We start from the raw sequence: 25,973 nt of genomic DNA on the forward strand, positions 1-25,973 counted from the left end.
CTATAATACAATGGGGGGTCCCAGGAGTACGGCACGGTGTTATCAATAGTGCAGAGGCCCAAGGCCCTGAGACAGGTGGCAAAATAGAAACGATTCATGTAACATACCTTCCTGTCCAGGGCCTGGATGTTCTTGATAGTTTGCGTGAGCCCCTGCACTCGGGTGAGCTGCACAACGTCCGGGACCCCCTTACCTCCCTTCTTGTCGGCTTTACTCAGGGTGGCTCGCTTTACCCTCTCCATCTTGCTGCCCCAGATAAAGCGGTGGATAATGCGGTCCACCACTTTTTTGGTGGTCCTGTCTGGGGGAAAGATTTTTCCTACATAAGAGAGGATGGGGAACAGTATAGACTTGGTTATTAATACTCTACCCGTCATTGTTAAGGATCTTGTGCTCCATCCGCCAATCTTTTTACGGACCTGGTTAATGGCCGCCGTCCAGCTCTGGGCCCCCGAGCTATTGTTCTCGAAAATGAGGCCCAGAATCTTGATTTTGTCCTTTTTGACAGGGTACATGTCCGACAGTTCCCTATCTACCTGCCAATTTTTAGACACGTAGACTTCGCTCTTGGACTTATTAATCACTGCCCCGGTCGCCGTGCAGTACTTCTCAAGGATATTACTAATCCGAGGTACCGACGATGTGTTGGTGCAAATGAGTGACACATCGTCCATATATGCTGTTGTTTTGACCTGGACCCCGTTGGATCCAGGCAGCTGGAAACCAGTTATATTGGTATCCCTACGAATTGCCTGCAGGAGGGGTTCAATGCACACGACATATAGCAGTGGGGATAGTGGGCAACCCTGTCTGACCCCTGACTGGATAGATATTTTACCAGTCAGGTGCCTGTTCACCAAGACTCGGGTACTAATGTTTGTATATATGGTTTTAACCCACTCCCTAAGTCCAGGAGCGAATTTCATCTGGTCCATCACTTTGTACATATATTCATGGCTTACCCTATCGAACGCCTTCTCCTGGTCAAGGTTGAACAGGCAGAGGGGATGGTTCCGTTCTCTAGAATAAGCCAGAATGTCCCTTGTTAACATTAAAATATCCGTGATGGACCTCCCTGGGACGCCACAAGCCTGGTCGGGGCCAATGACCAAAGGGAGGTGTACTTGTAGCCGGAGCATCAGAGCTTTGGCTAGTATCTTGTAATCCACGCAAAGGAGGCTGATTGGGCGCCAATTCCGTAGATCTTTAACTTCCCCTTTCTTATGAAGGAGAGTAATTACACTCTCCCGCATAGAAGGGCCCAACCGCTTCTCCCTGTAGACCGCTCTGTAGACCTCCGCTAAATGGACTTTTAGCGTGTCCCAAAAAAGATGGTAATACTCACCCGGGATGCCATCTGGACCTGGCGTCTTACCGGTGTTCATGGTCTTAACCGCCTGGGTGAGCTCCTCCAGCGTGAGTTCTGGGTCCTTCTCCTCCTCCTCCTCGTCCCGCACTGAGTCAGGCTCCAACTGGCTCAGGAACCACTCTATCAGGGTGTCATCTGTAGCTTTGATGTTATACAGGTCCCTATAGAAGTTCTCTACCACTTTTTTCACTCCCTCACTATCCTCTACTATCCTCCCCCTGCTGTCGAGCATGGAGGACATCAAGTGCCGCTTCTCCCTCGTTTTCTGGAAGAAGAAGCGAGTACACTTTTCGTCTTCCTCCATTTTTTGCACTTTTGCATTGTGCATGACCTTTCGTTGTTCCTCCCTACAAAGCACTGAAAGATCTAGCTTGGTCTGGGCTATCTCGTCGCTTACAGGGAACCCCCGAAGCTGAAGCAGGCTCAGACGCTGGAGGGCAGCATTCAGGTGTTTATATTTGGCCCTCCTTTCTTTTGCTTTCCTCTTGCCTGCTGCTATGAAATAACCCTTAGTTCTCATTTTGACCATCTCCCACCACTCTATAGGGGAGTTGAATAGGTCACGCAAAGTGGTCCACTCAACAAGCCTGCTCTTATAGGCTGCAGCTATGGAGGGGTCATCGAGTAAGGAGGTGTTTAATTTCCAGACCCCTGACCCCATCTGGGAGGTCTGAGGGACCTGCAATGTTACCTGCAGGAGCCTATGGTCAGAGAAGAAGACGGCCTGGGTGTCTACTGCCGTCTTCGTAAGGGAGCTGGTATGCAGGACGAGATCTATACGGGAGAAGGAGGTCCCAGATGAGCTCACCCAGGTAAAGGGAGGCACCAGGTCCTTACCTGCATCACACAGGGAGAAATCAGATATTACGGAGGACAAAACTCTACTAGAGCGGTCGTTGCGTGGCCTGCTCCGGTCTACGTCCCTCAGAGCACAATTGAAGTCACCTGACACGATGACGGGTACGTTCCCCAGCAGGAGTGGACGCAGCTGTGGAAAAAATTGAACTCTTTCGTTTTGGTTAGTGGGTGCGTAGACATTGACCAGTCTGAGGGGAGTGTTGTTGTATGTCACATCCACGCTCAGAATTCTACCAGGTTCTACCTCCCTGCTGCTGCGGGAGGTAATAAATGGATTTTTAAACAGGATACCTACTCCGTCGGCTCTGGCTATGTTGGAGCCCGACCAGAAGGAGTCCCCCAGGGTCCAACTCTCCTTCAGGTCCCTATAATCAGGGCTCGACGAAATACCACACTCCTGCAGAAAGATGAGATCTGCTTTCAAGTTAGCTAGATAGTTTAGTACATCAAATCTTTTTTGTGTCTCCCTGATGCTCCTGACATTAACAGACACACATATCCGGGCCATCAGGGTAGCTAACAAGAAAAGGAGTCGCTGCGTCCACCCCATAGCGACTATGATTGGGAGGTCGGGACACTCTTCCTACTCTTAGCTCTACGCTTGCTTCGAGGGGGCTTGGGCTTATTTGCAACTCCCATCACCCCTGAGAAGGTACTCACTGCTGCCTCGTCCAAGAAGGCACCGTCTTTATATGCACAGTACGTGGAGTTGTTGGGGCTATTCAACTCCCCACAAGGTAAGTCTGGTGGAACTTGCTCAGGGCCCCTCGGAACGTGTGGGTCAGCTTTGTCCTGGGGGGGGGTTACGACAGACAGCATTCTTTGGCTGTTACCGTCTGTTGAATTGGAGCTGTTAGCAGACTTCTGGCTTACCGCGTCCAGGGGTATTCCCATGTCCTCCAGTGCTGTATCTAGGAGGACCTCTAGGGGGCCCCTGGTTTTGCCCATACAAGGGAGGGGGTCAAGGATGCTTTGAAGGGAGGCCCTTCGCTTGAAGAGGGTCATTGCTACCGAGGTACTGCTGGTCAGGGAAGGTGTTGACCCCGACCTCTCCCTCGGTGCATTAGTGAACACCTCTTCTGCGAGGTGTGCTAGGGTATGTGCCAACAACTGGGAAGGCTGGCTGGGGATGCCCTGGCTGGCTGCTACCTGCCCACTAGGCGGCAGTGTAGCCGTCCCACTCGCCTCCGTCTCTGCCTGCGAGGGCAAGACTGGGGACTTTGTGTGGACATTAGCTGGTTTTGAATCTATGGGGGCCACCTGCAACTTGCTGTCTTTGATCCTGATCTTCTTTCTTTTCCCCCCCTCGTCTCTACCCTTTCTTTTCCCCACCCTCTGCTGGTTCTTCACTCCCTTCCCCTCCTTCTCACTCTCACTTTCACTGTCGCTTTCGCTTTCCTCCCCCACGGACTCAATCCTTATGGCGTCATAACGAGAGCCGAGGGGGAGTGCTGGCGCTGAGAGGGCCCTACTCAGGGGGGGGCCGCTGCTGGGTCCGGGCTCCCTCCCTGCCTCGTGTTCTGCATCAGAGGAGCTACTGGAGGAGCTAGTGGAGTGGCTGTTGTACTCTCTCTCTGGGCTGGGGGAAGGGGTCCTCGTAAAACGGGACATGTCTCGGGGGCGGGGGGGTGAGGGGGGTGCTGGTGATGATGGTGGTGCTGGAGTCTGGGTCTTGGATACTGTTGGTGGTGATGTGGACTGATCTTTGTTACTTGCTCCCTCTTCCTGCTCAGGCCTAGGCTTGTTCGTGTTTGCCTTGCTGGCTCTGGCCATGTTGGCATAGGAAGAGGGGCAGTCCTTAAACAGGTGCCCCTTCTTTCCACACAAATTGCACTGCCTCTCTTCTCTGCAGTGGCTGGTCTCGTGGGGGGCGCCGCAGTTCCTGCACTTGACTACAGTACACGCGGCCGCCAGGTGTCCTAATTCCCCACATTTCCTGCAGAGTTTTGGCATCCCATTATAGAATACCAGCCCTCTGTTGGGCCCTAACACTATGGAGTTTGGAATGTGGCGGACGCCTCCAATGCCCGATGGATCAACATTAAGGCGTACCAGCCACTTTCTGGCTCCTGTCCAAACCCCATCTTCATCTGTAATTTTCCTCCCTTCTGATGACACCCTCCCATAGCGGTTAAGCCATGTTGTAATATCATAGTCGCTAACAGCCTCATTGAAAAATTGGACAGTAACAACTTTCATTTCTCTGTCTGTCAGTGCATCCACACAAAATTCTTTGTATGGAGCGAGATATTTATTCTCCCCCCAAAAGGACCACATTTCTTGTAACTTTTGGGGGTTCCTAAAACTGACCTCAAACACTTCCTTAAGCCCTGGCAATTTCACCAAACAATTCAAGTCAGAAGGGGAAAAACCCATACCCCTCTGAAGAATGGTCCGGCTGAACTCCAGTCTCGTCAGTCCTGGTTCCGTTTCATCTTGCTTGTTTCTTGTGAAGCGCACCGCATTGTGCCTCCTGGTCTCCTGGGTTGGCCGGAACGCCATCCTTCAGCTGGCTCCTCCGATTGGGGTGGGAGAAGCCTCTGGACGTCCGGGTTGTCTCTCTCTACGGAAAAGAAACAACGTAAGCAGCAAATCTGGGCAGTTGAAGGAACTATTACTTTAGTCCCTGAGGAGATGGTCGCCTCGCAAGAGGGACCCCCTCCCCAGGTGAACGGTGTCCTTCCCTGGCGGAGTAGGGGGCGCTGCTTGGCACCGAGACCACGTAGGAAGAATCGTGGCTGTGACGCCTCCTCGGGGTCCGGGGCCGCCCTCTGCTCCTCCCAGATGGCACCCTCTGCTGGGCGCCTGCTGCTCTCTCGGTCTGGATCTTGATTACAATCAAGGGCTGGGGATGAGGTCGTCTAGGTCATCAAAGGGTCCTCAAAGGTCGTCTGGATGGTAGGTCCTCCTTCTCTCTAACTCCAGGAACGTCTGGAAAAGCCTGAAAAAGAAAAAAACTGGAACCGCCTGAAAAAGAAAAAACTGCTCTCAACAGTCAACAAAATCTTGAAAGACCCTCGGCCTGGATTGGGCAAGCCAAAACCAGACTGAGCATTAGTCTTCCAAAAAGTTGCCGAGCTGAAGAAAGCCAGTCAAAAATAAAAAAAAAATTCTGTTCCTCCTCACCCGAACAAACCTCTCACAGACCCTCGGAAGAGAAAGCCTGCTGGACAAATACTAAAAGAGCTAAAAATCCATTTAGCAAATAAGCCGAGGTCCCGTCCACCCTTCTAAACTTGAACCATATTGAAGTTCTGGTGACCAAATAATAAATGAATAACTAGCGCAATGCCGCGCGCACACCCGCATTCTACACATGAGAACAAACCGGATTAGTGCGCGCGCTCATGTTCTGCGAAGAGTAACTGATTAATAAAATAAGAGACCCGTTTACCATGAAGTCTGATATGCAAATTTATTACCCATTTCAGCCAATCGCGTCACTTTGTTGTTCTTCACTAAAAATGCTCACAGCCATTTTTACCCGTTTTAAGTTTTGATTCACGGACGATTTTAAAAGAAATAAATGTAGTTTTTAAAATAACTGCAAGATGACATGAAACTGTGGATAAATAAATCAATTACACTGTCAAAATAAAAGCGAAACTGCTGATAAGAGAAAGGATCCTCGAGGAGGTTAAGAAGCATTTAAACTAGAAAGGAAGGGCGGAGAAGTAAAAAAAAACATAAGGGAGACTACATCAAAACAAGGGCAACAAGTCTTGCAAGCTTGTCTTTTATGACCCCTTGGAAAAGACAGAGTCCCTCCTTCTAACTTTGTTCTGCTCTTCTCCATTCCTTCCTCAGCTGCCTCCTTTCTCTAACTAAGCGTTCAATCTCCTGTTGCCGTCTCGACTTTCCAGAAATAATTTGTACTTTTTCCTTCCTTTCTTCAACTCCAAACATCTCGCTTCCATAGGCATAGATGATGTCCCCAAATTTATCCAGCTTCTTTTCAACTGTTCCACTTGAACCTTTCCAACGCAAAGCAGAGATCTGTGTTTACTGTGTCCCACGCAGTTTTCTCACAAGCTCTTGGTCATTTAACTCTAGGCTTGTGCCCGTTGAGGTTCTTTTCTCTCTTATGCTGGTTTGTCTGACTGAGTTCACAAGGATCATTAGGTTCTTCACTAACTGTATCCATGCAAGTCCTCCTCACGTCTATGACAGGGGTGCTGATGTCCTGCGAAATGTGGTTTGCTTCCTGTCGCTGGATTTCATTCGACTGACTTGACTGACTTCATAAGAAGTACTGATCAATGCGAGGCCCTTGTCCCTTCTCCCTCAAGCATTTCATTCTCCCTTGATGAATCTTCAAACCCCTGACCGTTGTCGCCTTGCTCCAGCCGCAGACACAAACCTGGAGTTCCATGTCTTTGTTAACTGCAGATCTTGAAGTAGTCTTTTGTGAAGTACTCTCCATACTCATATCCGTTTCCGTTCCTAAGTCGTTAACCGTGTTGTCCAACGTTGAGTCATCTTCCGCCCCCGCTCTCGCAGACTCTAGGGATATTTTTCTCTTTAATTTCTTAGAAGCCTTGGGTGGGTATGTCCAGCATCCTGTAAACACAGAGCTGGATACTGCCGACAAGGGTAGCTAACCCTTGCCAGCCCCAATGGGGTCTCTTTCCTCCTGTCAGCTGTCTCTTCAGGCTGTCACGAGGTCTTTCCCTTGTTGCCAGCTGCACTATTCACAGCAGTCACCGGACGTATCCAGCTCTTCATGATTTCCATTACATGAGAGTAGATGTTAAAACTTCATGCTGATTTGAACTCGGCTCTCGCCAAAATAAGCACCAAAATAAACATATATTCAGGAAATGCAATACATATATTCAGCAAAGAAACATATTAAACAGAAGTTTATGAATTGATATTATTTTGTATCCTGAGTTTTTCTATGTATTATTGAGATGTGCGCGCTATTTGAAATGTATTTGAGCGTGATTTGTAATTCGTTTGATTTGTTTAGCGAGACGGTGAGCTCCCATCAGCCCAGCTCTTTTCTTTCACTTGAGTTCTATCGATTCTGCACTACATGGAAGCGTCGTTTCCGTCAGCAGGATTTGTGGACTGTGACTATTAACAACTACCCTCCCTTTCATGGATACTGATGAAATAAAGCGAGATTTATTTTACACTGCCAACTTATCCTTTGTTTATAAGCACTATGTCCATGCAAAAACAATTCATGTCATGGTTTCAGTGTTTATTTGTTCAGTAAAAACCCGATCAAGGTTTGATATCTATTTTTCACACAAATTAATGGGCTTCCTCCAAAGAGAAAGCCTGCTGGACAAATACTAAAAGAGCTAAAAATCCATTTAGCAAATAAGCCGAGGTCCCGTCCACCCTTCTAAACTTGAACCTTATTGAAGTTCTGGTGACCAAATAATAAATGAATAACTAGCGCAATGCCGCGAGCACACCCGCATTGTACACATGAGAACAAACCGGGTTAATGCGCGCGCTCATGTTCTGCGAAGAGTAACTGATTAATAAAATAAGAGACCCGTTTACCATGAAGTCTGATATGCAAATTTATTACCCATTTCAGCCAATCGCGTCACTTTGTTGTTCTTCACTAAAAATGCTCACAGCCATTTTTACCCGTTTTAAGTTTTGATTCACGGACGATTTTAAAAGAAATAAATGTAGTTTTTAAAATAACTGCAAGATGACATGAAACTGTGGATAAATAAATCAATTACACTGTCAAAATAAAAGCGAAACTGCTGATAAGAGAAAGGATCCTCGAGGAGGTTAAGAAGCATTTAAACTAGAAAGGAAGGGCGGAGAAGTAAAAAAAAAACATAAGGGAGACTACATCAAAACAAGGGCAACAAGTCTTGCAAGCTTGTCTTTTATGACCCCTTGGAAAAGACAGAGTCCCTCCTTCTAACTTTGTTCTGCTCTTCTCCATTCCTTCCTCAGCTGCCTCCTTTCTCTAACTAAGCGTTCAATCTCCTGTTGCCGTCTCGACTTTCCAGAAATAATTTGTACTTTTTCCTTCCTTTCTTCAACTCCAAACATCTCGCTTCCTTAGGCATAGATGATGTCCCCAAATTTATCCAGCTTCTTTTCAACTGTTCCACTTAACCTTTCCAACGCAAAGCAGAGATTATTATTATTATTATTATTATTATTATTATTATTATTATTATTTATTTCTTAGCTGACGCCCTTATCCAGGGCGACTTACAATTGTTACAAGCTATCACATTATTTTTACATACAATTACCCATTTATACAGTTGGGTTTTTACTGGAGCAATCTAGGTAAAGTACCTTGCTCAAGGGTACAGCAGCAGTGTCCCCACCGGGATTTGAACCCACGACCCTCCGGTCAAGAGTCCAGAGCCCTAACCACTACTCCACACTGCTGCCCTAGAGATCTGTGTTTACTGTGTCCCATGCAGTTTTCTCACAAGCTCTTGGTCATTTAACTCTTGGCTTGTGCCCGTTGAGGTTCTTTTCTCTCTTATGCTGGTTTGTCTGACCGAGTTCACAAGGATCATTAGGTTCTTCACTAACTGTATCCATGCAAGTCCTCCTCACGTCTATGACAGGGGTGCTGATGTCCTGCGAAATGTGGTTTGCTTCCTGTCGCTGGATTTCATTCGACTGACTTGACTGACTTCATAAGAAGTACTGATCAATGCGAGGCCCTTGTCCCTTCTCCCTCAAGCATTTCATTCTCCCTTGATGAATCTTCAAACCCCTGACCGTTGTCGCCTTGCTCCAGCTGCAGACACAAACCTGGAGTTCCACGTCTTTGTTAACTGCAGATCTTGAAGTAGGCTTTTGTGAAGTACTCTCCATACTCATATCCGTTTCCGTTCCTAAGTCGTTAACCGTGTTGTCCAACGTTGAGTCATCTTCCGCCCCCGCTCTCGCAGACTCTAGGGATATTTTTCTCTTTAATTTCTTAGAAGCCTTGGGTGGGTATGTCCAGCATCCTGTAAACACAGAGCTGGATACTGCCGACAAGGGTAGCTAACCCTTGCCAGCCCCAATGGGATCTCTTTCCTCCTGTCAGCTGTCTCTTCAGGCTGTCACGAGGTCTTTCCCTTGTTGCCAGCTGCACTATTCACAGCAGTCACCGGACGTATCCAGCTCTTCATGATTTCCATTACATGAGAGTAGATGTTAAAACTTCATGCTGATTTGAACTCGGCTCTCGCCAAAATAAGCACCAAAATAAACCTATATTCAGGAAATGCAATACATATATTCAGCAAAGAAACATATTAAACAGAAGTTTATGAATTGATATTATTTTGTATCCTGAGTTTTTCTATGTATTATTGAGATGTGTGTGCTATTTGAAATGTATTTGAGCGTGATTTGTATTTCGTTTGATTTGTTTAGCGAGACGGTGAGCTCCCATCAGCCCAGCTCTTTTCTTTCACTTGAGTTCTATCGATTCTGCACTACATGGAAGCGTAGTTTCCGTCAGCAGGATTTGTGGACTGTGACTATTAACAACTACGCTCCCTTTCATGGATACTGATGAAATAAAGCGAGAACTATTTTACACTGCCAACTTATCCTTTGTTTATAAGCACTATGTCCGTGCAAAACAATGCATGTCATGGTTTCAGTGTTTATTTGTTCAGTAAAAACCCGATCAAGGTTTGATATCTATTTTTCACACAAATTAATGGGCTTCCTCCAGAGAGAAAGCCTGCTGGACAAATACTAAAAGAGCTAAAAATCCATTTAGCAAATAAGCCGAGTCCCGTCCACCCTTCTAAACTTGAACCGTATTGAAGTTCTGGTGACCAAATAATAAATAAATAACTAGCGCAATACCGCGCGCACACCCGCATTCTACACATGAGAACAAACCGGGTTAATGCGCGCGCTCATGTTCTGCGAAGAGTAACTGATTAATAAAATAAGAGACCCGTTTACCATGAAGTCTGATATGCAAATTTATTACCCATTTCAGCCAATCGCGTCACTTTGTTGTTCTTCACTAAAAATGCTCACAGCCATTTTTACCCGTTTTAAGTTTTGATGCTGGAGGCCCAGTCAATACCAGTAGCCGTCTGGTTCCTGCTGTTTATGGACAGAGAGCGATGGGAGGCGTATGAGAGGGAACAGACCGTAAGCACCTGGGAGGAAGGTGTGGGGTTGGTCCTCAGCTACCTGGAGGCAGTTATAAGTGGAACAGCAGCCCAGGTAGCAGGTCCACCAGCAGAGGAAGAATGCCTGCTGGTTTTGCCTCCACAGCCCAAGCGGGAGGAGCCTGAGCGTCCACAGCCCAAGCGGGAGGAGCCTGAGCATCCATAGCCCAAGCGGGAGGAGCCTGAGCGTCCACAGCCCAAGCGGGAGGAGCCTGAACGTCCTACGCCTGAGTGGGAGGAGCTCGAACGTCCTACGCCTGAGTGGGAGGAGCCCGAACGTCCTACGCCTCCTTTCTTTTGCTTTCCTCTTGCCTGCTGCTATGAAATAACCCTTAGTTCTCATTTTGACCATCTCCCACCACTCTATAGGGGAGTTGAATAGGTCACGCAAAGTGGTCCACTCAACAAGCCTGCTCTTATAGGCTGCAGCTATGGAGGGGTCGTTGAGTAAGGAAGTGTTTAATTTCCAGACCCCTGACCCCATCTGGGAGGTCTGAGGGACCTGCAATGTTACCTGCAGGAGCCTATGGTCAGAGAAGAAGACGGCCTGGGTGTCTACTGCCGTCTTCGTAAGGGAGCTGGTATGCAGGACGAGATCTATACAGGAGAAGGAGGTCCCAGATGAGCTCACCCAGGTAAAGGGAGGCACCAGGTCCTTACCTGCATCACACAGGGAGAAATCAGATATTACGGAGGATAAAACTCTACTAGAGCGGTCGTTGCGTGGCCTGCTCCGGTCTACGTCCCTTAGAGCACAATTGAAGTCACCTGACACGATGACGGGTACGTTCCCCAGCAGGAGTGGACGCAGCTGTGGAAAAAATTGAACTCTTTCGTTTTGGTTAGTGGGTGCGTAGACACTGACCAGTCTGAGGGGAGTGTTGTTGTATGTCACATCCACGCTCAGAATTCTACCAGGTTCTACCTCCCTGCTGCTGCGGGAGGTAATAAATGGGTTTTTAAACAGGATACCTACTCCGTCGGCTCTGGCTATGTTGGAGCCCGACCAGAAGGAGTCCCCCAGGGTCCAACTCTCCTTCAGGTCCCTATAATCAGGGCTCGACGAAATACCACACTCCTGCAGAAAGATGATATCTGTTTTTAAGTTAGCTAGATAGTTTAGTACATCAAATCTTTTTTGTGTCTCCCTGATGCTCCTGACATTAACAGACACACATATCCGGGCCATCAGGGTAGCTAACAAGAAAAGGAGTCGCTGCGTCCACCCCATAGCGACTACGATTGGGAGGTCGGGACACTCTTCCCACTCATAGCTCTACGCTTGCTTCGAGGGGGCTTGGGCTTATTTGCAACTCCCATCACCCCTGAGAAGGTACTCACTGCTGCCTCGTCCAAGAAGGCATCGTCTTTGTATGCACAGTACGTGAAGTTGTTTGGGCTATTCAAATCCCCACAAGGTAAGTCTGCCAATCGCGTCGCTTTGTTCTTCGTCACTAAAAATGCTCACAGCCATTTTTACCCATTTTAAGTTTTGATTCACGGACGATTTTAAAATAAATAAATACAGTTTTCAAAATAACTGCAAGATGACATGAAACTGTGGATAAATAAATCAATTACACTGTCAAAATAAAAGCGAAACTGCTGATAAGAGAAAGGATCCTCGAGGAGGTTAAGAAGCATTTAAACTAGAAAGGAAGGGCGGAGAAATAAAAAAAAAAACATAAGGGAGACTACATCAAAACAAGGGCAACAAGTCTTGCAAGCTTGTCTTTTATGACCCCTTGGAAAAGACAGTGTCCCTCCTTCTAACTTTGTTCTGCTCTTCTCCATTCCTTCCTCAGCTGCCTCCTTTCTCTGACTAACAGTTCAATCTCCTGTTGCCGTCTAGACTTTCCAGAAATAATTTGTACTTTTTCTTTCCTTTCTTCAACTCCAAACATCTCGCTTCCATAGGCATAGATGATGTCCCCAAATTTATCCAGCTTCTTTTCAACTGTTCCACTTAACCTTTCCAACGCAAAGCAGAGATCTGTGTTTACTGTGTCCCACGCAGTTTTCTCACAAGCTCTTGGTCATTTAACTCTAGGCTTGTGCTTGTTGAGGTTCTTTTCTCTCTTATGCTGGTTATATATATATATATATATATAAAGAAACACACGGACTAATACACTGTGGTATCGAAAAGTTAATATTAAATTAGACTGGGTCTGTAAATAAATAACTGAAACAGAGCAGCGAGTTCTTCGATACTTATTGCCTTTGCAATTCCACTTGTAAGCAGCAGGCGACGCTGCGCGGTTCTCTGTTGAAATCCCCATAGGAAACCGGGATAGCAAATGATATGAGCTTAACTAGAATGTTCCTTTCATACAGAAGTGAACACGATGGAGATACAGCTCTAGTTCTGAATACAGGAAAACCACGCGGGACAACAATGCAACATTTCACAGACAACATAGAAAAAAACATGTCATTCATTTAAGAGGCGCAGTTCTCATCTCAACCGACAGACGGCGATATGCTGTTTCCCTGTTGTACTCCGTTTGATTAAATGCTGGCGTTATTTAAATTATTATTATTATTTATTTCTTAGCAGACGCCCTTATCCAGGTCGACTTACAATTGTTACAACATATCACATTATACATTATTTCACATATCACATTATTTTTATATACAATTACCCGTTTATACAGTTGGGTTATTACTAGAGCAATCTAGGTAAAGTACCTTACTCAGGAGTACAACAGCAGTGTCCCCCACTGGGGATTGAACCCACAACCCTCCGGTCAAGAGTCCAGAGCCCTAACCACTACTCCACACTGCTACAGCACAGTTCCATTATAAGCCCCTGTTTTGTGCAGCTCGAAAAGTAGGGTTAACACGAATCAATATGCCTGCCGTTTGGATTTTTTTGACAGTTTTGTGTTGTTCTGTCCAGTAGTTTTTGAGCTGCAGCACTTTTAGAAACAGGCAGTTTTTCGTGTAAGTTTGGTGCCGGGAGAGCGGTTTTTATTATTCACATGTAGGTAAAAAAAAAAAAAAAAAAAAAAAAAATAAAAAAAAAAAAAAAACTACTGGACAGCGACTACTCCCATTTGGCAAGTTACTGCATCTAAAGTAGACTTTAGTGCCCTTTGTGGGTGTGGAGCTTTAAAAATGTGTATTTTAATATAAAAAAAGTAATTAAAAAAAAAAAACAAAAAAACCCGAATGCTACGCATGCGCAGTTGTACGATTTGGTTACCGTTTTTGTGTAGTTCTGACTGGACCTGTAACAATACAATCACTTTGGAATGCGCATCAGTTTGAACTACAGCTCCCAGAATGCTGATCGTAGCAAACATTTCAAGCTTTTCACAAGCATCATATTGTACTGTACAGAGTAAGTAAATAAATAATAAAAACCGTGTCAGGGATAGAAGGTGAACGAGTATTTAAAACCTACATGTACACTTACACTGAGAGACTGCGCCAGCGCAGCTATCAATAATGGCGAAGCATTTCAAATAGACCTAAACGATTATTTACATTACATTAGGCTTACAAAAATCGCAAACATTCACCCATACAACCACAAGCAAGAAGAACCTCCAAAGAAATCATTTATGTTCATTTCTAACGTAAAACAAATAGCTATGCACTTTGATGCTTTAGTGTAAATAACAGGGAATGTATAGAATTAATAAAAATCTCAATTAGCCGTCATAAAACAAAAACACGGAAATGCCAAATATCCAAAACCATTTGAAACACTGTACTGTACAGTCCTGCTCGTTTAGCGCAAACACTGCAGTCAGGACCCAGCGTATACTTAGGACTTAAGGTAGACATTTTCTGAGAGGCAGAATCACAGTCAAAATGTTCACAGTTTAACAGTAGATTTATAGAATCACTTAATTTAGTAAATTAAGCTACTCTCTGGTTTCATTCACAAGTTGTACAAATATAACAAATGGATGCAGACTTTATTTAAGCAATCACCAGCAACAGATCACCTGACAGCATTTTGAATAAACTTCATGAACACAACAAACAGTATGATTACCAAAAACATTTTTTTTTTAAAAGTAGCCTAACATACTGAAATTTAGCTGGCTGCACAAATATGCACTCAAACCCTATTTAAAAAAATGTTACCGATAACAAACCCTTCACAAAACGGGGTACGAACGCTGCATGTCAATAGAATATTTAAATGAAATACGGCACTGCATGAAGTTGCTATTTAATGCCGTATATATGCTGCCTCTGGGTGCTGTTGTCCGTAGACATGAGGTAAACTTTCATTACTATGCTGAAGATGCTCAACTCAACTTGAAGCCAGGTGATACCTCAACTGGAAATGTTCTTCATGACATTCAGCAATGGATGTCTGAAAATGTCTTCATGTTAAGCCAGGATAAAACAGAGGTGATGTTCTTGGGATCAAAAAGACAAACAGGAAAAGAGAAAAAAAAGGATGTGGGACAAAAGAAGGTTTCAAAGAGATACTGAAATCTGCAGAGCCTGAAGCTCTTTCAATCCCCATCCTGGCTGAACAGAGTTTCTGGTTGCACCTCTGCTGTTGTACAGTTAAATGCCCATTGTCCCGGAATGGGGTCATGAGGTACTGTGACAGCGGGTATGCAGGATCGCCATTGATGTGCCGATCCCCAGGTAGAAGGGACTGAGGGTTTTCCAGCAGTGCTCTGCCACCTCTGTCATGTGACAAACACAAGCATCATGTCAGCTTCCAGGGTGACCAGCATTTATATCAATGAAACGGGCAGTGCTGTTGCAAAAAGCAGTGAGGTTCATATTTCTATTGAAATATGAATCCAGGTTTTCAACTCCTTGTGGCTTTTCAATGGCTATGTGGCATCCACCTACTGCACACAGTGTGTTCAGGAAACCCTGTTCAATTTCATGGACAGCAAGATCTGTGGGCCAGGAGATCTTCTATGAGAGGTGGTTAGATATCAGAGAACACACCTCATGAAGATATGTGCATATTAGTGACCTGTTGGTGCTGGTGTTGAAGCTGTCTGCTACTCCTCTGTAGGACTCCTGGCTGGGCCAGATGAGATCCTCCCAATAGTACTCAAAGAAATGAAAGACGTTATTTACAAACCGCTAACCAAGATCATGCAACAGTCTCTTGACACAGGGGTTGTACCGACAGACTGGAAAATAGCAAACGTAATACCGATCCACAAAAAGGGAGACAAAACCGAACCAGGTAACTACAGACCAGTAAGCCTGACTTCTATTATATGTAAACTTATGGAAACTATAATAAGATCCAAAATGGAAAATGACCTATATGGTAACAATATCCTGGGAGTCAGTCAGCATGGTTTTAGGAAAGGGAGATCGTGTCTAACTAACCTACTTGACTTTTTTGAGGATGCAACATTGAAAATGGATAACTGCAAAGCATATGACATGGTTTATTTAGATTTCCAGAAAGCTTTTGACAAAGTCCCGCATAAAAGATTAATTCTCAAACTGAATGCAGTAGGGATTCAAGGAAATGCATGCACATGGATTAGGGAGTGGTTAACATGTAGAAAACAGAAAGTACTAATTAGAGGAGAAACCTCAAAATGGAGCGAGTTAACCAGTGGTGTACCACAGGGATCAGTTTTAGGTCCTCTGCTATTCCTAATCTACATTAATGATTTAGATTCTGGTATAGTAAGCAAACTAATTAAATTTGCAGACGACACAAAAATAGGAGGAGTGGCAAACACTGTTGAAGCAGCAAAGGTCATTCAAAATGATCTAGACAGCATTCAGAATTGAGCAGACACATGGCTGTTCCACTTATAATTGCCTCCAGGTAGCTGAGGACCAACCCCACACCTTCCTCCCAGGTGCTTACGGTCTGTTCCCTTGCATAAGCCTCCCATCGTTCCCTATCCATAAATCGCAGGAACCGGACAACTACTGGGATAGACTGGGCCTCCAGCCCAGCATTTTCCAGCATCCAGTCCCGCACTTTGATGGCGTCTTCTGCCATTTTGTTTTTTTTCCTCTTTTTTTTTTTTTTTAAATCCAAGAATGCGGTTCCTGCTCTGGCCTGAGTCCTGGAGGCGCTGTAGATCCCACGCAGGACACCACGTGTCACAAAGACAGCCGGAGTGGGTGGCGTCAGACCAGATGCAGGAAATAAACAGACAGAGATTTGTGGTTTGGTGAAGCTGGGCGCGTGATCGTATTACACCGTGTAACAAATTTTTTATTTTTTTTGGTTCCTGGGTAGTAAGTGTTATTTCCTAATTGCTTATGCCTCAAAAGTATAGAAAATGGCTATTATTCCCCACAAACTTTGCTTTTGTGACCAGGACAGTGATATTTTGAAATGTACCTATTTTCCAGAACATTCCAGATAGATTCAGTGCTGAGTAAACTTGGAGTAACTTCTAGAACTTTCCAGAACTTTCCAGTAATATAAATAGTAGTATAAATACAGGGGCCTTAAGCCCACCAGTTCAGTTTAGTTCCAGCTGCCTAAGTGGATACATATCTGCATTTTTCTGAGATGGCATCAAGAGGCTGCAAGCATCCGGCAGACGCATTTTGCTATGTCTGCGGCCAATTTATCAAGACAAGAGCGAAAAAGTACTCTGTGGAAGCATCTGCTAAGATGTGTGAGGCCTACAAGGCATATTTCGGCATGCCTGTCGGGGATCAAGACAAACCCTGGGCACCCCATTTCACCTGCGAGCACTGCAAACTCTGGAAGGTAAGATGGACAATTGTTGCTCGGAATTTTATGTTATAAAATTTGTTAAAATTTTTAAAATTGTAAAAGTTTTTAATTTTATGTACTAATGTTTTACAATTTTCAATGTTATTGAAAAAATATATCATATATGAAAAATTTTGCGAGAATCTCTTACACATTAAGAGCCATGAAGTTCGCTATCCCAAGAATTTGGCGGGAACCCACTGACCACTCAAGCAACTGCTACTTCTGCATGGTGGACCCTTCCAAACGTCGGACTGGAAAGAATGCACCTGCTATCACGTATCCAGACCTTCCTTCATCCATCGCCCCGGTGCCACACTGCCATGAGCTCCCCGTACCCACTCCTCCGGAGAGAGAGCAGCCGTCTTTAGAAGAGAGCAGCAAGTCAGAGAGCGAGGAAGACGTTGTAGATCCAGATGACAATTTCAGAGGTGGAGCTGAGGAGAGAAACCCATACTACCCCAACCAAAAAGACCTCAACGACTTGATTAGAGATCTTGGTCTCACCAAGTCCAATGCCGAGCTTTTGACGTCTAGGCTCAAGCAGTGGAACTTGTTGGATGAAAGTGTGCAAGTCGCAGATCAGAGGAAGTGTCACCAACCTTTTTCCAGCTTCTTCACCCGTCAAGATGGGCTCTGCTTCTGCCACAATGTGACCAGTCTGTTCGAGACAATTGGAACCAGAATGAGTGGCGCCTCTTCACTGACAGTTCATCCAGGAGCCTCAAAGCCGTGCTGCTCCATAATGGTAACAAGTACCCGTCTCTTCCCCTGGCTCACTCGGTGCACCTCAAAGAGGATTACAACAGCATCAAGACCTTGCTGGATGCCTCGAAGTATGATGAGTACGGCTGGGAGGTCATAGGAGACTTCAAAATGGTGGCATTCCTGATGGGTCTCCAAGGCGGTTTTACCAAGTTTCCCTGCTATCTTTGCCTTTGGGACAGCAGGGACACCAAGGCGCACTACCACAGGCGGGACTGGCCACAGCGGATCGAGTTCTTTTTTCTGACTTTATGTGAACGAAAAGACACAAATTCGCCCGTTTTCTCATTGGAAATAGGTAAATTTCAAAATATCACTGTCCTGGTCACAAAAGCAAAGTTTGTGGGGAATAATAGCCATTTTCTATACTTTTGAGGCATAAGCAATTAGGAAATAACACTTACTACCCAGGAACAAAAATTGTGTTACATAGTGTTATTATTTGTATTTTTGTTTGCGGCGCGGGTAAAAGCGCCACATCTTTTATTATTATATTTAAAAACCCTGTGAGGATGCATGACTGATCAGCTACTGATTATTTAACTAGCTGACAGTCATGCATCCTTACCAAACGCGTGCAGACTCTGGCCGAGGGGTAATAAGACAATTAACAACTAGTTAATCCCTCGGCCAGAATATATAAACCTGCAGCTCTCTGCACTCGGGGTGGAGTGTACAGAGGAGAGTATGGGGAGCGGAGAGAGCGAGCGAAAAATCACGAGAGTTAAAGACAACTTCTAAATAGTATTTGTTTATTCGTTTGGCCCTTGTGCCTTTTTGTTTTTTGTTTTGTTGTTTTGTTTAAATCTTTTGTTTTGTTTATTAATAAATACGCTGAGTGCCGTTGCACTCAGCTTCAACCGCCCATCCATTGTTTTGGTTTCTTTCCTGGTCCGTGACGTCACCACTGCGAGCCAGACTGTCACAGGTTCTTTGTGACTTCCTTGATGATTTTCCAGTTTGTCCTTGGAGAGATTTGGTAGGACGACCGCTCCTGGGTAGAGTGACTGTGACCTTGAACTTTCTTCATTTGTAGACTATCTGTCTGACAGCGGATTGGTGGAGCACCAAATCCTTAGAAATGGTTTTGTAACCCTTTCTAGACTGATAACCCTTTCTAACTGTTTTTCTGAGGTCCTCAGAGATTTCTTTTGATCATGACATGATGTGTTTCCACACACCTGTATGGTGAAGACCAAACTCACAAAGTTTCTGATCTTTATATAGGGTGGGGCCTCCTAAACTCACCCCTGAAGATCTACCTAATTATTTAAACACCTGATTCTAATTATCCCCTTAATTGAGCTGATAAAACCAGGGGTTCACTTACTTTTTCACATACCCTGAATCTTAATTACTCATTGTTTGTCTAATTCATACAACAAGAACAAGAAACAGTGGAACATATATTCAGGAAATGCAATACATATATTCAACAAAGAAACATTAAACAGAAAGTGAAGGGAATAGAAATTGAAGTAGCAACAGAAAATTATATTTTGAAGGTAGAAGAGAAGAAATGGAGAAAGAGAATGTATATTAAAATGTATAAAAAGCAGGGAAAAGAGAGAAGGAATAAGGAAAGAACTATATGTACATATATATATAAAGGTAGGGCGCTCACCTCTCCATTTAGATGGCATGTGCCAACAACCCCTAAGAAGAAGAAGAAGAAAGACAGAGATGCCTCTACAATCCCCAGACTCTAACACCCTCAATAACTTGTGCTAAAGAATGTCTGTACCAAGTTCCGGGACAGACGAGCATTTCTCCAGGTCTATGCTGACTGTGCATATGGACTCTAAGACCCCGTTTCCACTGCCATACCCGACCCGTGAAAAACCCGTTTCCACTGTGCATTTTGGGGTGCCGATACTGAACCGAGCTGTAAACTACGACCCGGCAAGATAGCCGAGCGTGGGCCCGGTCCGAAGCAGGCTGTGCGCGGGGCACCAGAGTCAAGCCGTGCCGTACAATCAGGCCGTGTTCAGAATGTCTACATGGAGTGTCTGAACGATTTATTATTATTTTATTATTATTATTATTATTTGTTTATTTGTTTATTTAGCAGACACCTTTATCCAAGGCGACTTACAGAGACTAGGGTGTGTGAACTATGAATCAGCTGCAGAGTCACTTACAATTACATCTCACCCGAAAGACGGAGCACAAGGAGGTTAAATGACTTGCTCAAGGTCACACAATGAGTCAGTGGCTGAGGTGGGATTTGAACCGGGGACCTTCTAGTTACAAGACTGGACCACACACTATTCTATTGGGTGCTGTATGGAGGGTATTTTCTGTGGTTTTGTGTGCTTAGTTTTGAACGCTAAGTTTATGAATGGATATTATTTTGTATCCTGAGTTTTTCTATGTATTATTGAGATGTGCGTGCTATTTGAAATGTATTTGAGCGTGATTTGTATTTCGTTTGATTTGTTTAGCGAGACGGTGAGCTCCCATCAGCCCAGCTCTTTTCTTTCACTTGAGTTCTATCGATTCTGCACTACATGGAAGCGTCGTTTCCGTCAGCAGGATTTGTGGACTGTGACTATTAACAACTACGCTCCCTTTCATGGATACTGATGAAATAAAGTGAGAACTATTTTACACTGCCAACTTATCCTTTGTTTATAAGCACTATGTCCATGCAAAACAATGCATGTCATGGTTTCAGTGTTTATTTGTTCAGTAAAAACCCGATCAAGGTTTGATATCTATTTTTCACACAAATTAATGGGCTTCCTCCAAAGAGAAAGCCTGCTGGACAAATACTAAAAGAGCTAAAAATCCATTTAGCAAATAAGCCGAGGTCCCGTCCACCCTTCTAAACTTGAACCATATTGAAGTTCTGGTGACCAAATTATAAATGAATAACTAACGCAATGCCGCGCGCACACCCGCATTCTACACATGAGAACAAACCGGGTTAATGCGCGCGCTCATGTTCTGCGAAGAGTAACTGATTAATAAAATAAGAGACCCGTTTACCATGAAGTCTGATATGCAAATGTATTACCCATTTCAGCCAATCGCGTCACTTTGTTGTTCTTCACTAAAAATGCTCACAGCCATTTTTACCCGTTTTAAGTTTTGATTCACGGACGATTTTAAAAGAAATAAATGTAGTTTTTAAAATAACTGCAAGATGACATGAAACTGTGGATAAATAAATCAATTACACTGTCAAAATAAAAGCGAAACTGCTGATAAGAGAAAGGATCCTCGAGGAGGTTAAGAAGCATTTAAACTAGAAAGGAAGGGCGGAGAAGTAAAAAAAAAACATAAGGGAGACTACATCAAAACAAGGGCAACAAGTCTTGCAAGCTTGTCTTTTATGACCCCTTGGAAAAGACAGAGTCCCTCCTTCTAACTTTGTTCTGCTCTTCTCCATTCCTTCCTCAGCTGCCTCCTTTCTCTAACTAAGCGTTCAATCTCCTGTTGCCGTCTCGACTTTCCAGAAATAATTTGTACTTTTTCCTTCCTTTCTTCAACTCCAAACATCTCGCTTCCTTAGGCATAGATGATGTCCCCAAATTTATCCAGCTTCTTTTCAACTGTTCCACTTAACCTTTCCAACGCAAAGCAGAGATCTGTGTTTACTGTGTCCCACACAGTTTTCTCACAAGCTCTTGGTCATTTAACTCTAGGCTTGTGCCCGTTGAGGTTCTTTTCTCTCTTATGCTGGTTTGTCTGACCGAGTTCACAAGGATCATTAGGTTCTTCACTAACTGTATCCATGCAAGTCCTCCTCACGTCTATGACAGGGGTGCTGATGTCCTGCGAAATGTGGTTTGCTTCCTGTCGCTGGATTTCATTCGACTGACTTGACTGACTTCATAAGAAGTACTGATCAATGCAAGGCCCTTGTCCCTTCTCCCTCAAGCATTTCATTCTCCCTTGATGAATCTTCAAACCCCTGACCGTTGTCGCCTTGCTCCAGCCGCAGACACAAACCTGGAGTTCCACGTCTTTGTTAACTGCAGATCTTGAAGTAGTCTTTTGTGAAGTACTCTCCATACTCATATCCGTTTCCGTTCCTAAGTCGTTAACCGTGTTGTCCAACGTTGAGTCATCTTCCGCCCCCGCTCTCGCAGACTCTAGGGATATTTTTCTCTTTAATTTCTTAGAAGCCTTGGGTGGGTATGTCCAGCATCCTGTAAACACAGAGCTGGATACTGCCGACAAGGGTAGCTAACCCTTGCCAGCCCCAATGGGGTCTCTTTCCTCCTGTCAGCTGTCTCTTCAGGCTGTCACGAGGTCTTTCCCTTGTTGCCAGCTGCACTATTCACAGCAGTCACCGGACGTATCCAGCTCTTCATGATTTCCATTACATGAGAGTAGATGTTAAAACTTCATGCTGATTTGAACTCGGCTCTCGCCAAATAAGCACCAAAATAAACATATATTCAGGAAATGCAATACATATATTCAGCAAAGAAACATATTAAACAGAAGTTTATGAATTGATATTATTTTGTATCCTGAGTTTTTCTATGTATTATTGAGATGTGCGTGCTATTTGAAATGTATTTGAGCGTGATTTGTATTTCGTTTGATTTGTTTAGCGAGACGGTGAGCTCCCATCAGCCCAGCTCTTTTCTTTCACTTGAGTTCTATCGATTCTGCACTACATGGAAGCGTCGTTTCCGTCAGCAGGATTTGTGGACTGTGACTATTAACAACTACCCTCCCTTTCATGGATACTGATGAAATAAAGCGAGAATTATTTTACACTGCCAACTTATCCTTTGTTTATAAGCACTATGTCCATGCAAAAACAATGCATGTCATGGTTTCAGTGTTTATTTGTTCAGTAAAAACCCGATCAAGGTTTGATATCTATTTTTCACACAAATTAATGGGCTTCCTCCAAAGAGAAAGCCTGCTGGACAAATACTAAAAGAGCTAAAAATCCATTTAGCAAATAAGCCGAGGTCCCGTCCACCCTTCTAAACTTGAACCATATTGAAGTTCTGGTGACCAAATAATAAATGAATAACTAGCGCAATGCCGCGCGCACACCCGCATTCTACACATGAGAACAAACCGGATTAGTGCGCGCGCTCATGTTCTGCGAAGAGTAACTGATTAATAAAATAAGAGACCCGTTTACCATGAAGTCTGATATGCAAATTTATTACCCATTTCAGCCAATCGCGTCACTTTGTTGTTCTTCACTAAAAATGCTCACAGCCATTTTTACCCGTTTTAAGTTTTGATTCACGGACGATTTTAAAAGAAATAAATGTAGTTTTTAAAATAACTGCAAGATGACATGAAACTGTGGATAAATAAATCAATTACACTGTCAAAATAAAAGCGAAACTGCTGATAAGAGAAAGGATCCTCGAGGAGGTTAAGAAGCATTTAAACTAGAAAGGAAGGGCGGAGAAGTAAAAAAAAACATAAGGGAGACTACATCAAAACAAGGGCAACAAGTCTTGCAAGCTTGTCTTTTATGACCCCTTGGAAAAGACAGAGTCCCTCCTTCTAACTTTGTTCTGCTCTTCTCCATTCCTTCCTCAGCTGCCTCCTTTCTCTAACTAAGCGTTCAATCTCCTGTTGCCGTCTCGACTTTCCAGAAATAATTTGTACTTTTTCCTTCCTTTCTTCAACTCCAAACATCTCGCTTCCTTAGGCATAGATGATGTCCCCAAATTTATCCAGCTTCTTTTCAACTGTTCCACTTAACCTTTCCAACGCAAAGCAGAGATTATTATTATTATTATTATTTATTTCTTAGCTGACGCCCTTATCCAGGGCGACTTACAATTGTTACAAGATATCACATTATTTTTACATACAATTACCCATTTATACAGTTGGGTTTTTACTGGAGCAATCTAGGTAAAGTACCTTGCTCAAGGGTACAGCAGCAGTGTCCCCACCGGGATTTGAACCCACGACCCTCCGGTCAAGAGTCCAGAGCCCTAACCACTACTCCACACTGCTGCCCTAGAGATCTGTGTTTACTGTGTCCCATGCAGTTTTCTCACAAGCTCTTGGTCATTTAACTCTAGGCTTGTGCCCGTTGAGGTTCTTTTCTCTCTTATGCTGGTTTGTCTGACCGAGTTCACAAGGATCATTAGGTTGTTCACTAACTGTATCCATGCAAGTCCTCCTCACGTCTATGACAGGGGTGCTGATGTCCTGCGAAATGTGGTTTGCTTCCTGTCGCTGGATTTCATTCGACTGACTTGACTGACTTCATAAGAAGTACTGATCAATGCGAGGCCCTTGTCCCTTCTCCCTCAAGCATTTCATTCTCCCTTGATGAATCTTCAAACCCCTGACCGTTGTCGCCTTGCTCCAGCCGCAGACACAAACTTGGAGTTCCACGTCTTTGTTAACTGCAGATCTTGAAGTAGTCTTTTGTGAAGTACTCTCCATACTCATATCCGTTTCCGTTCCTAAGTCGTTAACCGTGTTGTCCAACGTTGAGTCATCTTCCGCCCCCGCTCTCGCAGACTCTAGGGATATTTTTCTCTTTAATTTCTTAGAAGCCTTGGGTGGGTATGTCCAGCATCCTGTAAACACAGAGCTGGATACTGCCGACAAGGGTAGCTAACCCTTGCCAGCCCCAATGGGGTCTCTTTCCTCCTGTCAGCTGTCTCTTCAGGCTGTCACGAGGTCTTTCCCTTGTTGCCAGCTGCACTATTCACAGCAGTCACCGGACGTATCCAGCTCTTCATGATTTCCATTACATGAGAGTAGATGTTAAAACTTCATGCTGATTTGAACTCGGCTCTCGCCAAAATAAGCACCAAAATAAACATATATTCAGGAAATGCAATACATATATTCAGCAAAGAAACATATTAAACAGAAGTTTATGAATTGATATTATTTTGTATCCTGAGTTTTTCTATGTATTATTGAGATGTGCGTGCTATTTGAAATTTATTTGAGCGTGATTTGTATTTCGTTTGATTTGTTTAGCGAGACGGTGAGCTCCCATCAGCCCAGCTCTTTTCTTTCACTTGAGTTCTATCGATTCTGCACTACATGGAAGCGTCGTTTCCGTCAGCAGGATTTGTGGACTGTGGCTATTAACAACTACGCTCCCTTTCATGGATACTGATGAAATAAAGCGAGAATTATTTTACACTGCCAACTCATCCTTTGTTTATAAGCACTATGTCCATGCAAAACAATGCATGTCATGGTTTCAGTGTTTATTTGTTCAGTAAAAACCTGATCAAGGTTTGATATCTATTTTTCACACAAATTAATGGGCTTCCTCCAAAGAGAAAGCCTGCTGGACAAATACTAAAAGAGCTAAAAATCCATTTAGCAAATAAGCCGAGGTCCCGTCCACCCTTCTTAACTTGAACCATATTGAAGTTCTGGTGACCAAATAATAAATGAATAACTAACGCAATGCCGCGCGCACACCCGCATTCTACACATGAGAACAAACCGGGTTAATGCGCGCTCTCATGTTCTGCGAAGAGTAACTGATTAATAAAATAAGAGACCCGTTTACCATGAAGTCTGATATGCAAATTTATTGCCCATTTCAGCCAATCGCGTCACTTTGTTGTTCTTCACTAAAAATGCTCACAGCCATTTTTACCCGTTTTAAGTTTTGATTCACGGACGATTTTAAAAGAAATAAATGTAGTTTTTAAAATAACTGCAAGATGACATGAAACTGTGGATAAATAAATCAATTACACTGTCAAAATAAAAGCGAAACTGCTGATAAGAGAAAGGATCCTCGAGGAGGTTAAGAAGCATTTAAACTAGAAAGGAAGGGCGGAGAAGTAAAAAAAAAACATAAGGGAGACTACATCAAAACAAGGGCAACAAGTCTTGCAAGCTTGTCTTTTATGACCCCTTGGAAAAGACAGAGTCCCTCCTTCTAACTTTGTTCTGCTCTTCTCCATTCCTTCCTCAGCTGCCTCCTTTCTCTAACTAAGCGTTCAATCTCCTGTTGCCGTCTCGACTTTCCAGAAATAATTTGTACTTTTTCCTTCCTTTCTTCAACTCCAAACATCTCGCTTCCTTAGGCATAGATGATGTCCCCAAATTTATCCAGCTTCTTTTCAACTGTTCCACTTAACCTTTCCAACGCAAAGCAGAGATCTGTGTTTACTGTGTCCCACGCAGTTTTCACACAAGCTCTTGGTCATTTAACTCTAGG

The 25,973-nt window shown here is 44.1% G+C and overlaps 5 non-coding genes across 5 annotated transcripts; all 5 read right to left on the minus strand.

The window, feature by feature from the left end:
- Positions 1–7,492: 7,492 nt before the first annotated feature.
- On the minus strand, positions 7,493–7,550 carry LOC131698975 (U7 small nuclear RNA). Its single transcript, XR_009307970.1, has one exon. It is a non-coding gene; the product is annotated as a U7 small nuclear RNA (small nuclear RNA).
- Positions 7,551–9,890: 2,340 nt separating this feature from the next.
- Positions 9,891–9,948, minus strand: LOC117425973 (U7 small nuclear RNA). The gene has a single exon (XR_004548051.3). It is a non-coding gene; the product is annotated as a U7 small nuclear RNA (small nuclear RNA).
- A 10,612-nt stretch (positions 9,949–20,560) lies between these two features.
- LOC117970550 (U7 small nuclear RNA) lies at positions 20,561–20,618 on the minus strand. The gene has a single exon (XR_004662907.2). It is a non-coding gene; the product is annotated as a U7 small nuclear RNA (small nuclear RNA).
- A 2,067-nt stretch (positions 20,619–22,685) lies between these two features.
- LOC131698977 (U7 small nuclear RNA) lies at positions 22,686–22,743 on the minus strand. The gene has a single exon (XR_009307971.1). It is a non-coding gene; the product is annotated as a U7 small nuclear RNA (small nuclear RNA).
- A 2,315-nt stretch (positions 22,744–25,058) lies between these two features.
- On the minus strand, positions 25,059–25,116 carry LOC131698978 (U7 small nuclear RNA). Its single transcript, XR_009307972.1, has one exon. It is a non-coding gene; the product is annotated as a U7 small nuclear RNA (small nuclear RNA).
- Positions 25,117–25,973: the final 857 nt, after the last annotated feature.

Source organism: Acipenser ruthenus, chromosome 20, assembly GCF_902713425.1.
Source record: "Acipenser ruthenus chromosome 20, fAciRut3.2 maternal haplotype, whole genome shotgun sequence".
Lineage (NCBI taxonomy): Eukaryota > Metazoa > Chordata > Actinopteri > Acipenseriformes > Acipenseridae > Acipenser > Acipenser ruthenus.